Here is a 14909-nt window from a genome sequence, read left to right on the forward strand (position 1 = left end):
AGTGTGACAATTATATTATGTGTACATTGAAAAGGGTGGAATTGCTGAGTTTAATATAAATGGTTGGTCATTAACAATGACATTAGGAAGCTGAAAAAATACTACTTGTCCCTATGATTGGTTGGAAAACACCAGCTTTAACCATATTCTCAAAGAATCCCCATAGGTACATAGGTTCACTTTTCATTGAAAAGTGAATGGCTAAAACTAAATATATAGCAAGAGAAAATAAAACTGGGAGGGGGAGAGGGAGACAGTGGAGAGAAGGGGAAAGGCAGAGGGAGAAAGGAAGAAAAAGACACACAGAGATCTAGTAGAAGAACCCACAGAAACCATAAACATGGCAAGACCAGTAATGACATTATCACACATCAAAATTACCATATGGAATTAGATTGACAGTATTCAATATACTTAAAGAAATAAGAGAAGCTGTAAAATGTGAAGAAGGAAAAATACTTGAAAAGAAAGAAGAGATGTTCAACCATCAGCACACTAATTTAAAAATGAAGAGAGAACTGGATGAGTGGGCTTAGAAGCCTGCTATACACAAATGAAGCACAGTCAGGAGGCTAAAAGTTTGTACTGAAGAAAAGTCTTTACACTCTTCAGTGAACAGAAAAACTTTAATTTTATTGTAGCAAAATTTAAACATCTCCCTTTTTATGAAGTACTGAAGAAAATTCTTATTGATAAGACCAGATAATTTAATGATCTCATTTATTAATGGGGAAATAAGAACAATGGAATGTGAAATGCAAAATACGTAAATGATGCAGCAAAGATAATGGGGACATGCATCTACTATGTTCAGTGGTTTTTGAACTGAGATACACAAGGAATAAAGAAAGGAAATGTTTACTAGGACTGTTAAAAGATGCTAATCAACTAAGGGATTCAAGAAATGATATATGCAAAGGAATAAAAAAACTAAATTCCTCTAAATGAGACTGAAGTGCATCAGAGAAGAACATCTGGCAGTTTGTGAAAGAAAAACTGGTCAGTAGGATTGATCATGAGCTATTGAATAAAGGAGCTGTGGAATCATGTAGGGAAAATAAATCTGATCAAATAGTTAATCAATTAAATTGGTTCTGTATTTAATCAAATCCAGGCTGGTTCAATGTGTATGTAATTAGAGGCTTAAAGTAGGAAGAATACATTGTGAATTTAGATAAAAATTCTAACAACGATAAAAAGAGAGATGTTTAAATTTTGCTACAATAAAATTAAAGCTTTTCTGTTCATTGAAGAGAGTAAAGAACAGCTCCAAAGCCCACAGAATTTTTAAGCATATATAATTAATAAAAACAGCTTTAGTCAACCTCACCAATAATTAGAATCACATAAATAATAAAACTATGGCACAGAACTTTGTCTACCAGCTTGGCTAACCTTTTAGCCTCTGGCAGTGTCACTGTTGAAAGGATCCCAAGTAGCGGAATTCTGAATGACAGCTGTTGGTGGTTTGACTGGTACAATCCATTTGGCAATTAGGAAAGTTTAATTTGTGCATGTCATAAAACTCAGCAACTCTTATTCTAGAGGTTTGCCCTAGGGAGATACTTGTGACTGTATAGCTGAAATCACACACAGGATAATCCATAGAAGCATTTTTCCTAATTGGTTCAATTAGGAAATAACTAAATTGTCCATAAATCTTTGAGTGGATAAATCATGACATATTTATACCTTAGCATACCATTCATTTGGTAATTAATGAAATTTGTTGGAGACATCATTGTGAATGAATGTCAAAAACAGTGAGACACCATCAAAGAATTTCACGTTGCTCCACTCAGTTAAAGTTTAAAATCAACAAATTAAAAACACACCTCTTAAGAAATACCTGCATTGATAGAAAAGGTACAAATTATAAACAAGGAGCTACTGTTCTAAAACTGAAGAAGAGCAGGCTGTAAAAAGGAAAGGAAACCCAGGCAAAATTGTTCACTTTACTGTTTTTCATGGGCATCTTTATGTTTATGTGTAACTGTTTCAAAAACTGGAGTTTTCTGGCCAATCCTAAAGTCATGATAGCAGTCTGGTATTGAATCTTGAAAAGAAAACTTACAGTTTTCATCATCATGGCATTTTTACATTATGAATGGCACTTTCCATCACTACAGGGAAAATAAACTACAGAAATGTAGCCTTAGCTCTACTGCAAACTACCACACACTGACATTTTCAACCCCATTACCTGCCCACCTTACTTATTGTTGGGGATTTTTGTTGTACATTGAGATTTCTCTGATAGAGGATTTCATGCTTAAAATTGATTTTCAGTATCATCACAGCAAACTCTGATGACCAGAGCCAGGGCATTGTGTTTTACAGGGTGCCCATTAACGTTTCCAGTTGTGGGTTGTAATATTTACTCCATCTCATGAATCAGTTAGTCTTATTAAATCAGAAGAGGAAATGTTCATAAAGACTTAATAAGGATGGAGAAACAGATTTCAAAATAATAAAACCACCCTCACAAATCCAGACTTTTGCTAATTTATAGTGTTTGCGTAGATGAAGATTCTTTTTTGACTTATGACTTTGATTTTGAAATGTGTTCAAGCTCAGTACCAGGGGGACATCTTCAAGCATAAGGAAAAAATTTTCATTATAAAATGGTTATTGCAGCAGGGCTCATGAGTGACCTGTTGATTGTTTATCTTGAATTATGTAAGACTTGCATGCTCTGCTGCCATAATTGTAGAAAGGAGAGCTTTCCAAGCCATTTAACTTTTGAAAAAATAAAGTAATAGTTTTGCATAGGTCTATCTTGTAATGATGGCTGCCCCAGCTCTTCCCATATCTTCCCCCCTTCCTACCCACCCAACTTGATGTTCTCAATAAATAAATAAATACATAAATAAAAAAGAGAAGATAACAAAACAGAAAAATCCTTCTTTGCACTTGATTTGCATGGAATAGTTTTTTTTTTTTTTTACCATCTGAAAATACAGTATTACTGATGTAACTACTATTACATTTTCATTCTTCTTTAGAAGGAAGTTAATTTTATTCTACTTTAAGCAAAGAGAAAATTAAAAATTAAAACCATTTATGTTCTGAACTATATATAATATGCTGAACTATATTGTAATTTTGTATTTAAACTATATTGTAATTTTACTAGAAAACTCTGATTTTATTCTTTGCCTAACTTTCATGAACCCATTCTTTTTTCTTTTACATTTTGGTTTTTTGAGACAAGTTTCTCTGTGTAACAGAATCCTTTCTGTCCTAGAACTTGCTTTGTAGACTAGGCTGGCCTCAAATTCACAGAGATCCTCCTACATCTGCCTCTCGAGTACTGGGATTAAAGGCACGTGACACCATGCCCCTTTCAGATCTATTTTGTAGCTAGAGTTTTCCTGCCTGGCCCACAGTCAGGACAAATCTCTATCACCTGCCAGTCCCATAGTCGCTCAGACCCGACCAAGTAAACACAGAGACTTATATTGGTTACAAACTGTATGGCCATGGCAGGCTTCTTGCTAACTGTTCTTACAGCTTAAATTAATCCATTTCCATTAATCTATATCTTGCCACATGGCTTGTGGCTTACCGGCATCTTCACATGCTGTTTCTCATCGTGGTGGCTGGCAGTGTCTCTCTGACTCAGCCTTCCACTTCCCAGCTTTATTCTCCACCTTGTCCTGCCTATACTTCCTGCCTAGCCAATGGCCAATCAGTGTTTTATTTATTGACTAATTAGCAACACACTTGCCATACAGAACATCCCACAGCACTTCCCCCTTTTTTTTTTCAAAAAGGAAGGTTTTAACCTTAACAAAGTAAAATTACATATAATTTGGGAATTTGGGCGTAGCTTCTCTTACTACTTCCTGCTGGAGGGGGGCGCTGTATCTTATGGGGATACAAAAAAAATTTTAGGATTATGGAATAGTCCGTGAGGCTGTATCATCTGAGCTAGTTGCCTTGAAACCATTCTGGATGTTGAATCATCTGGGCCATGGTGTCATCGGAGACCTTTCAGGGGGTCTTGGCTCGTCAAACCTGATGTATGTTAATCTGGAACAAATCCATAGCCTTTGGCTTTCTGTGGGAACAAAAGCAGAGTCTCCTTTCCAAAGCAACATATCCTTATATCCAAATTTTGAAGTCATGGTATCTTTAAAATATACATATTGGTTTAACTCAACATCTTTTATGATCAAATGTTTTTCTGCAGTTAAAAATCCCAAAGACAACACAATCCAGATTCTCTGTGTAATATCCATTTTTACGTGGCTTATTTTTTATACTATCTTTACTGTCTCTTTAAAGACTTTATTTTTTAAAACTATGTATTTGTTTCTATAACTCTATATATCATCTTTTTTGTCTCTTTCAAGCCTATGTATCTTTTACACACATTGTAAACTATTACATCTGAATCTGTCTTATTGTGAATCTATTGCCTTAAACTGCAGCAGCTGTGGCTGCTGGCTCCACCCACCTCAGCTTCCCAACATGGCATTTTCCACCAGCTCTGGGAGCTATCGTGGGTCTCTATGCTTTCATCCAAGCAGCGTATAGCCCAGAAACCTCTTTTTTTTGTTTTGTACTAGCAAAGGCTAAATCCACCAAGCAGCTTAATGTGCCACTTGCAGAGGCCTCATTCCCACCATACGGCAGCAGGTCGAGCATGCACGATAGGAACCCACCAGTAGCTCAAATCGGCAGCTGCCGCTCATTTGAGAGAGACAATTAGGAAGCTGTTTTTAGCTCCGTTTTAGAATCTTTTTTCAGGTTTTTAGGTGGAAACTCTTGCCACCACGTTGGACGCCATTTGTAGCTTAAGTTTTCCTGCCTGGCCCACAGTCAGGACAAATCTCTATCACCTGCCAGTCCCATAGTCGCTCAGACCCGACCAAGTAAACACACAGACTTATATTGGTTACAAACTGTATGGCCATGGCAGGCTTCTTGCTAACTGTTCTTACAGCTTAAATTAATCCATTTCCATTCATCTATATCTTGCCACATGGCTCGTGGCTTACCGGCATCTTCACATGCTGTTTCTCATCGTGGTGGCTGGCAGTGTCTCTCTGACTCAGCCTTCCACTTCCCAGCTTTATTCTCCTCCTTGTCCCGCCTATACTTCCTGCCTAGCCAATGGCCAATCAGTGTTTTATTTATTGACTAATTAGCAACACACTTGCCATACAGAACATCCCACAGCACTATTTTTATGTAAACAGTTTAGATAAATTTTTATTGTTGAAAGGCAAACTTATCCTAATGTTTTTACTGCGCTGTTTAAAACAACGAAATATTTGTTAGTAGTTGGGTTTTACTCTTAAAATAAAAAGTGTTGTAAAGAATTAGAAAATGGGGCTATGAGTATACGAGAAAAACAGAATTTTTTTTAGAGGCTTTTATAGAAGGTTGAGTGTATCTAAATGTCTGTGTTTTAATTCTGGACCCATTAAAATGTTTTCATTAAGTTTCATCTCATAGTCATATAAACTCAAATTTTCTTCATTAGTTCAGAGAACAGTGCATTTTACATAATGATGCAATTATAGAGGGACTGTGAAATAGTTGGGAAAAATAACATATAATCACATTGCATATTAATGTGTTTAGCAATCTCACTTGCAAATTGGACATACTATGAATGCTTTCTAACTGCTTAATCCAATGGCAGAAACATTAACATGCAATTTGCATGTATTGCAATGTATTACATTGTAACTCTTCAAACTTCATCTGCTGATGAGTTTACATGATTTTCTGAAATTACAAAGTAATCTCCAATTAATTTTTAAATGTGTCAATATTTGAAAAGGAAATCTAATTTTATTTTAATATTCAAAGGGATTTTACTCTTTGCAAATACTGAAATATTTAGTTAATCAATGGGAGTATAGCTTTTGAGAGTATGTAACAAAAGAAAAACTAATTATTTGATAACTTAATTTTCTATAATTTTTATTTGTTGACAGAATATTCTAATTGGTGTTTAGTATTGAAGTATGTACATTTACTTGAAATTCTCAGCTCAATCTTCTATCTACTGAGAAGAGCTGGTGGTCAGACAGAACTTCCTAGGTGTTATGTGAACTCCTTGCTATTCCAATGAGTCTACCTGCTCCTGCCTGTTCTATGTATCCATCAGACACATTCCACTTTACTTTCATTTTGTTCTTTTCCATTTTTCATGTACATATGCACTGTGCTTGCCTATATATGTGTGTGTGTTGTGGGGAGCACAAATGTGTACAGGTACATGTGCACCTGTGTGCACATACATTTGGAGGCTGAAATTTATATGAAGAATTATCCTTCATTACTCTACTATATTATTCATTAAGGCAGGGTCTCTCAGTCAAACTCAGTGCTCGAAAATATAGCTAGTCTTCTTAGTTAGCTTGCTCTGGAGGATGCCTTCAGAAGCTGGAATATAGTTGGGCCACCATGCTTACCTGACATTTACATGGGTGTCTGAGGATCCAAGCTTGGGTACTCATGCTTGAATACCAAGCATTTTCCAAACTGAGCCATCTCCCCAGCCCTCAGTTTAATTTTACTTTCATAGATATGCTTGTAGTTGAAGTTTAAGTAAGTCACTCTCTAGTGGTTGCAAAAAACATATAAAATGGTACATAATATTACTAGTGAGGATTTTGGCTAACTATAGTTTCTAATAGTTTATGTCATGAATTTAAGCCCTCATGGTCTATTATATTATGTGCCTATGGTCTATTACAACATTTCATTTAATTTTTAAGTCATGCTTCTTGTTTCCTGTGTGTCAAATTACTGTTATTACTATTATAATTTTCAGTAGTGGGTATCATACATACAACATTATAGAAATAGCTTAAGATCCAGACTGATATTACAATCCATAGGGAAATTACTCGCTAAATCAAGCAGCTCTGAGAAAGAGAAATCAAATGAATTGAACTAGATTTTGGGTTCTATGAAAAATAACTAATTTTGGGTATGACCCTCTATTTTTAATATTAGCTTATACCTTTTATTTTCATTCATTCATTCATTCATTGTGTGTGTGTGTGTCTGTGTCTGTGTCTGTGTGTGTCTGTGTGTATGTGTGCACATGCATCATGTCACATATGTGGAGATCAGATCAGGAAAGAACTTGCAGTATTTTATTCTCTCCTTCAACCTTGTAGATCATGGGGATTGAATTCAAGTTAACAGCATGCTTGGTGGTAGGTATCTTTACCACCTGAGCCATCTCAATAGCCCTGCTTACAACTTTGCTTTTTACCTTTTGGATCTCACCTCATAATATAGAGGTTTTTATTAAGGCCTATGGTTTCCATTATTAGAGAGCTTCTATACCCCTAATACTACAGGGCTGTCTGAAGTAGTGGTCTTCTTAGGTACATCTTCTGGGGTGGGAAGATACAATCCCTTCAGGTTTCTTGATAACTCAGGTTGACCTCTATACATTGGATATGTAATTTTTCATTGCCTGAGAGTTATTATTTTTTAATGAATGTATCCATTTTATGTGTACAGGTATTTTTTCTGCATGTATGTCAGTGTACCAGGTTCCTAGTTCCCACAGAGGCTAGAAGAAAATGTTGGATCCCCTTACACTGTAGATGGCTATAATTCAGCCTGTGGGTGTTGGAAACCCAACACAGGTACTCTGGAAGAGCAGCAAGTTTTTTTAACTGCTGTACCACATCTTCAGCCCCATGATTTTAGTTTTTAAGAAATTTATTTATTTTATATGTTCCCTTTAAGACAATAAAAGAACATCACTTATTTTTAATAATATTACAACCAAAATGGTTCATTTTCTAGTTAGATTCAGTTATACACAAGGAAAAATATATTTTAACATTAGTTTGAAAATTATAATTTGAGAGAAAACAAGCAAAACAAAACCAATTAAAGTATAATGAGATAAAATAATGTGATTCCAATATTTATAGACACAAATGTTCCATCATATTTCCGTGGAAAAAGTAGCTTTCTAAGGCATTCATTCCTAACAATACTTATCTTATTGGAGATTTTTTCATAGTGTTTTTCAGACATTTTCTAGGCAGTCCTTTGCAAACATATGTAATATTGACAGGTTTGTGGAAAGAAAAACAGAGAAATGATGATGACAATGTTCCACTTATTAACATGGAACTCCGTATTCACGGGCATGCAAATTACAGAAATAGCTCCATTTTATTTTATTCAGTATTTTGTTGTTATTTCATATTTCCAAAAGAGAAATATGTGGTTTAAATAATTTATGAAGCTACTGTGTTAAATATTTTTATTAAAATTTTATTTTTTAGAGTATTTCATTCTAAAAAGGTTATCATCTGTCTTATTTTGTAAGCTTTTCTCCAGAAAGTGTCTCTCCCAGGACTATTGGTACAACACTCTAGGGAAAAGCTCAAAATTATATTAGTGATTAGAGATTCCTTTGTATTTGATTTGCATGCACTTCTCCTTTCTTTGTACTTTGGTGAAGCCTCCACACATTTGGCAGACCGTTCTTTGCTTTGTCTGAGGTTGTATAAAGAATGGGACTATCCATTTGCCCCTTCTTGTTCATGCTAAGATGTGATTACTTCAGCCCATTTTAAAAGGTTAGTCTATTGTTTTTAGATATGATCCTTTTCCTCAGAAACATTGAACTAGAATTTTTTTTTTCGATACAGGGTTTCTCTGTGTAGCTTTTCGCCTTTCCTGGAACTCACTTGTAGACCAGGCTGGCCTCAAACTCACAGAGATCTGCCTGCCTCTGCCTCCCGAGTGCTGGGATTAAAGGCATGCACCACCTCCACCCAGCTGAACTAGAATTTTTTACTACTAGTTTAAGATAGTATTTTTAAAAGTTGTTACACAACATTAGCAAACCGAATTTTACAATACAAAAGGAATAGCTTATATTGTTTTAGACAGTAGTACACAATGTGTACTCTAAAGATATTGTTGCTGTAAATTTTGTTTTATGTTTGATATTCTGTCTTGAAATTTCATATCCAGTCCCAAATTTGAAAAAGTATCTCAAATAGTTCCTATGTTATAAAAATACAAAATACATGATGATCCTTGAAGCACCAAATCATCTATAACTTACCAACCAATCATGATCATATTAAATCAAAGCTTTTGTTTTATGAGTATAAAAACACAAAGAAATATAAGGTAAGTCTGAAGAATACATTCCGTTAAAAACTGAAGTTGTTTCATCCAATTCAGTGATGTCATGAGACACTATGTACCAAAGACAGTCATGTGACCTAAATAGAAAAAAAGGTCTAGATTAGCCCTAGGGAGCATCTTCCATTGTTTTGACCTTATGTCAATTTTGTGTTTCCCTGTTCCTACAATTCAAATTATTACATCACTGAAAGATAACTCTCTAATTGCCTGAGTGGCAAATGTGCCAGTAGTAATTCAGTATCACAAATGCTTTCAAAAATCTATGCAGCTTTGTGTCACTGTTATGACACATACGGTAATTGTTATGACTACTACTCTAGTGCTTTTTATTTTGGAATGTTGTTACCTAGCAACTCTTGCTTTTTCTTAATGGCTGAATTGATTTTCTCCACTTTTGCAATGCTTCTTATTGCACCAAAAAACATCACCTTGTATGTAAGTGTAACATGATCAACTTCACATGTAGATTCAGTTTGAAGAAATCATCTTACCTAATCCTTTTCCTTAAATATGTTTGTTCAGAGGTTGAACGAATCATAAAAATTAATTTAATAAGACCACATTAATTCAGATCTGACTCTTGGTGTAGGGGAATATGGCAATTTTTACAACAATGTACATAATACATGCAAATAGTTCCTAGTGGGAGACATGTTGAAGTGGAAGAAAGAATACTCTTTGGTGGGCAAATGACTATGTAGTCACCAAGTTCAATAAGAACACAAATCTACCCAAAAATTCTACCACGGAACTCCTACAGCTGATAAATACCTTCAGTAATATGGCAGGATACAAGATTAACTCAAAAAAATTAGTATCCCTCCTACATACAAATGATAAATGGACTGAGAAAGAAATCAGAAACACATCAATCTTTACAATAGCACAAATAAAATGACAATCTTACCAAAAGCAATCTACAGATTCAATGCAATCCCCATCAAAATCCCAAAACAATTCTTCACAGATCTGGAAACAGTAATACTCAGCTTCATATGGAAAAATGAAAAACCCAGGATAGCTAAAGCAATCCTGTACAATAAAGCCACCTCTGGGGGCATCACCAACCCTGACCTCAAGTTCTAGTATAGAGCTATAGTAATAAAAAGAACTTGGTATTGGCCTAAAAACTAACACGTGGACCAATGGAATCAAATTGAAGACCCTGACATTAACCCACACATCTATAAATGCCTGATTTTTGACAAACAATCCAAAACTGTACAATGCAAAATATAAAACATCTTCAACAAATGGTGCAGGCATAACTGGATGTGAACATGTAGAAGATTGCAAATAGATCCCCATCTATCGATATGCAAAAACTTAAGTCCAAATGGATTAAAGACCTCAACAAAAATTCAGTTATACTGAACCTGATAGAAGAGAAAGTAGGAAGTAGTCTTGAATGCATTGGTACAGGAGACTACTTCCTAAATGTAACACCAGCAGCACAGACAATGAGAGCAACAATTAATAAATGGGACCTCCTGAAACTGAGAGGCTTCTGTAAGGCAAAAGATAGTAAATAAGACAAAATTACAGCCTACAGAGTGGGAAAGGATCTTTACCAAACCCACATCTGACAGAGGTCTGATCTCCAAAATATATAAAGAACTCAAGAAACTAGACATCAAAATAATGAACAATCCAATTTAAAAATGGGCTAGAGAGCTTAACAGAGAATTCTCAACAGAAGAATCTCAAATTGCTGAAAGACATTTAAGGAATTGCTCAACATCCTTAGTTATCAGGGAAATGCAAATCAAAACAACTCTGAGATACCATCTTACACCTGAAGACAGCTTGTGTTGGAAAGAATGTAGAGTGAGGGGAACACTCTTCCACTGTTAGGTGGAGCGCAAACTTATACAGCCACTTTAGAAATCAGTATGGCAGTTTCTCAGAAAATTGGGAATCCTCAAGACCCAGCTATACAACTCTTGGGCATATACCCAAAGAATGCTTGATCATACCATAAGAACACATTCTCACCTATGTTCACAGCACCATTATTCATAATAGTCAGAATCTGGAAACAAACTAGATACCCCTCAACCCAAGAATGGATTAAGAAAATGTGGTACATATACACAATGGAGTACTACTCAGAAATGAAAAACAATGACATCATGAAATTTGCAAGCAAATGGATGGAACTAGAAAATATCCTGAGTGAGGTAACTTGGACTCGGAAGAACAAACATGGTATGTACTCATAAGTGGATACTAGATGTAAAAGCAAAGGATAACCAGACTACAACCCACAGCTCCAGAGAATCTAAGAAGGAAGACCCAAAAAGGAATGCATGGATTACTCTGGGAAGGGGAAATAGATTCAATCTCTATGAGTAAACTGGGGGTGAGGGGGTGGGCAATAGAGGTTAGGGGATAGAGCATGAGAACATAAGTGAATGGGATGGTTGAGCTGGAACAGGGATGGAGTGGGAGAGCAATGAAAGAGATACCATGATAGAGGAAAACATCATGAGGATAGAGAAAAACCAGGTGCAGGGGAACTTCCCAGGAATCCTCAAGGATGACTCCAGCTTAGACTATTAACAATAGAGGAGAGGGTGCCTGAACTGGCTTACTCCAGTAATCAAATAGGTGAATATGTCATCTAACTGTCATCATAGAGCCTTTCTCCATTAACTGATGAAAGCAGATGCAGAGTTCCACAACCAAATACCAGGTTGAGCTCCAGGAATCCATTCAAAGAGAAAGAAGAGGGATTCTATAAGCAAGAGCATCAAGATCATGATGAGGAAACCTACAGAGACAACCAAACCAAACTAGGGGGAACTCATGAAATTTAGATCATTAGCTGTGGAGCCTGTATGAGACTGGACTAGGCCCTCTGCACAGCAAGATAGTTATGTAGCTTGTTCTGTTTAAGGGGCCCCCTGGCAGTAGGATCAGATTCCATTATTGGTACATGAGCAGGCTTTTTGGAGCCCACTATCTATTATAGGACATCTTGCACAGCCTCGAGGGGGGGGGGGAGTTTGTATCTGCCTCTACTAAATGTACCTCTCCATGGGAGACCTTACCTTCTTGTAGGAGGGAATGGGGGGGTGAGTTGAGAGGGGGAGGCTGGAGAGGCAGGAGGAGGCAAAAGGGGGATCTTTGATTGATATGTAATATGAATAAAAATTTTTTCTTAATAAGAAAAAGAACACATGTCTAGAGTGTTCACTGGGCATTTGGGGTGGAAGGCTTATTTTGGAGTGTAATTGCTTAATCTACTCAAATGAAACTTGTTTCTTCATGAACTGGCTGGAGATTTGCTGAGAATAATTTTAGTACTCTGATCAACAAATGCATTTGAATGCTTGATATTTCTAAACTGGTTGGTTATACATGAAGGAGACAGAGGTAAGTGAAGCTGACATATTTATAACCTGCCTAAGAATTACAATCCACAGAATCAGTAACTGCAAGTTATGTCATCTAAGTTGTGTCTGAATCAGAAATAGATATTATTTTTCTCAACTATCTTTTAATATTGGAATTTTTGTTTGGTTTTCAGAAATGTTGGCAAATACTTTTTAATTAACGTTTAGTTGTTAGTTATCTGACAATTTCAAATATGCATACAATGCAATTTGGTTGTCTTCTCACCCCACCATCTCTCCTCTACCTTCCAACCCCTATGAACTCCTCATTCTCTTTTTTCTTTCCCACATTCCTGACATTTTGGTTTGGTTTATAGTCTGTTTAGTTTAACTAAGTTCATCTGTGTAATTTTTGGATTGGGACTAAACATTGGAACCTGGTGGCATCATCAGTAGTTTCACAACCGAACACAATCCCCCACCTCTGCTACTGCCTTAGCCTCAGCAAATGTGTCAGTGTTAAATAATTCATCAGTGAGAGGTAGGTCTGATAAAGTCTTTCAAGGTTTGTATAGATCAAATATTCAAGATAGTACTATTTATATTCAGACCAACATTATGCTAGTGTCTTTGTAGATACTCATATTCATTTCTAAAGTCAAACTGAAAGATTCTGGAAAAGACTGCTCCATCTGGCATTTAATTTGTATAACAGCCTATATAAAGCAAATCTTATATGCTTTTATTATTTTTTTCTAGAAAATTAATTAAAAAGTATTACATAAAGATATAATAATTTCATCTTTTCTTTTTTAATTATTTCTCTTATTTTTGAGATTATAATATGGTTACATAATTCCTGCCTTCCCTTTCCTCCCTCCAAACCTTCCCATACACTCCTCCTTGTTCTCTTTCAAACTTACAGCTTCTTTACCATTAATTGTTATTTCATATGTGTGTGTGTGGGTGTGGGTGTGTTCCTAAATATATTACTTGTATGTATGTTTTCAAGGCTGACCATTTTATATTAGATAACCAATTTGTATGCACTTCCCTGGGGAAGACTATTTCTTCTCTCAGCATTCCTTAGTTTTCTGTGGTCTTTCATGCAGGATTGAGGTCTTGAGATCTTTGCCCTTTTCATTCTGGCATATTGTCATTTTTTAGCTTATGTATAGGCAGTTGTTGTGTTGGTGAGATTTTATGGGTTGCTTCTAACATTAGGCTCATTTTATGTTTTAATTGTGTTTATGTGTGTGGGTATCTGGACATGTGAGTACTGGTACCCACAGAATCCAAAAGAAGGTGTAGGATCATCTGGAGCTATAGCTACAGTCAGTTATGAGCCACTTCATGTGGATGTGGGAACCAAACTCAGGTAATCTACAAGATCAGTATATGCCCTCAATCACTGAGCCACCTCTCCAGCTCTTTTGATATACTTTAAATATTAAGGAAGATATGAGGAGGTTACATAATAAATGCAAGAGCAAGAATATGGAAACAACAATGCAGATGGTCCATCATCAATGTCAAATTTATGCTATTTTTTATACTTCCTATCCTCTAATCGCCCCTCAAAAGCTCTAAAAAGTTTCATTATAATTAATTTTACATTTTAAAATTTTGCATAACTAGGTAGGATCATGTTGCTGATCAGCAAAAGAACTGACTTTGAATCCAGATATATCTTTTTTTTAAGAAAAAGTTTGAGATCCCTGGGACACAACTAGTCCCTGGGAACCTCTGGCCAACTCTGTCCCAGTTGCTGGTCAGCAGGCAGGGCTCCTGCGGGGAAGCCCCACCACCACCAAGACTCCCCACGGGACCCTGCAATCTACCCACCCTGCCCCCATACCAATCTGCCTGAGACACCAGCCACTTCTCATTGGACCAAGGGTAACATTCTGAGGCATGGAAACCAAACTGCCAGCTCTCATTGCACAAATGGCTCTCACTGGACCAAGAGTAACCTCCTGAGACAGGGAATCTGACAGCCCTCATTAGACCAAGAGTGGCTTTCTGAGACATAGAATCTGCCACCTCTCATTGGATCAAGAGAGACTTCCTGAAAAGCAGAATCTGTCAGCTCTGACTGGACCAAGAGCCCTAACAAGACCAAGAGTGGCTCTGAGTCACAGAATCAACTAGCTTGGGTTGACCCAAGAGTAGTTCCTTGAGACACATAATCTTCCTGCTCCAATTAGACCAATAGCTAAGATCGAACCCAGAGGGGCCCCTTGAGGCAACAAGTTCAGAGTGGATGAAGAGCAAGTCACTCAGACACAGGCTACTCATACCTATTAGAGGAGGAGATGGGCAGATGTCAAGGCAAAAATATATACAACAGCATAAAGAGCAATACAGCATCACCAAAACCTAGCCCTCCTCCAACAGCAAGACCCGAACATC

The 14909-nt window shown here is 36.4% G+C and overlaps 1 protein-coding gene across 4 annotated transcripts in view; it reads left to right on the forward strand.

Annotated features, from left to right (window-relative positions):
• Gucy1a2 (guanylate cyclase 1 soluble subunit alpha 2) overlaps positions 1 to 14909 on the forward strand; it is a 479074-nt gene that overhangs the window by 207305 nt on the left and 256860 nt on the right. The gene's annotated exons all lie outside the window — the stretch shown is intronic.

This window comes from Peromyscus californicus, unplaced genomic scaffold (assembly GCF_007827085.1).
Source record: "Peromyscus californicus insignis strain IS unplaced genomic scaffold, ASM782708v3 Scaffold_11__1_contigs__length_118956290, whole genome shotgun sequence".
Taxonomy (NCBI): domain Eukaryota; kingdom Metazoa; phylum Chordata; class Mammalia; order Rodentia; family Cricetidae; genus Peromyscus; species Peromyscus californicus.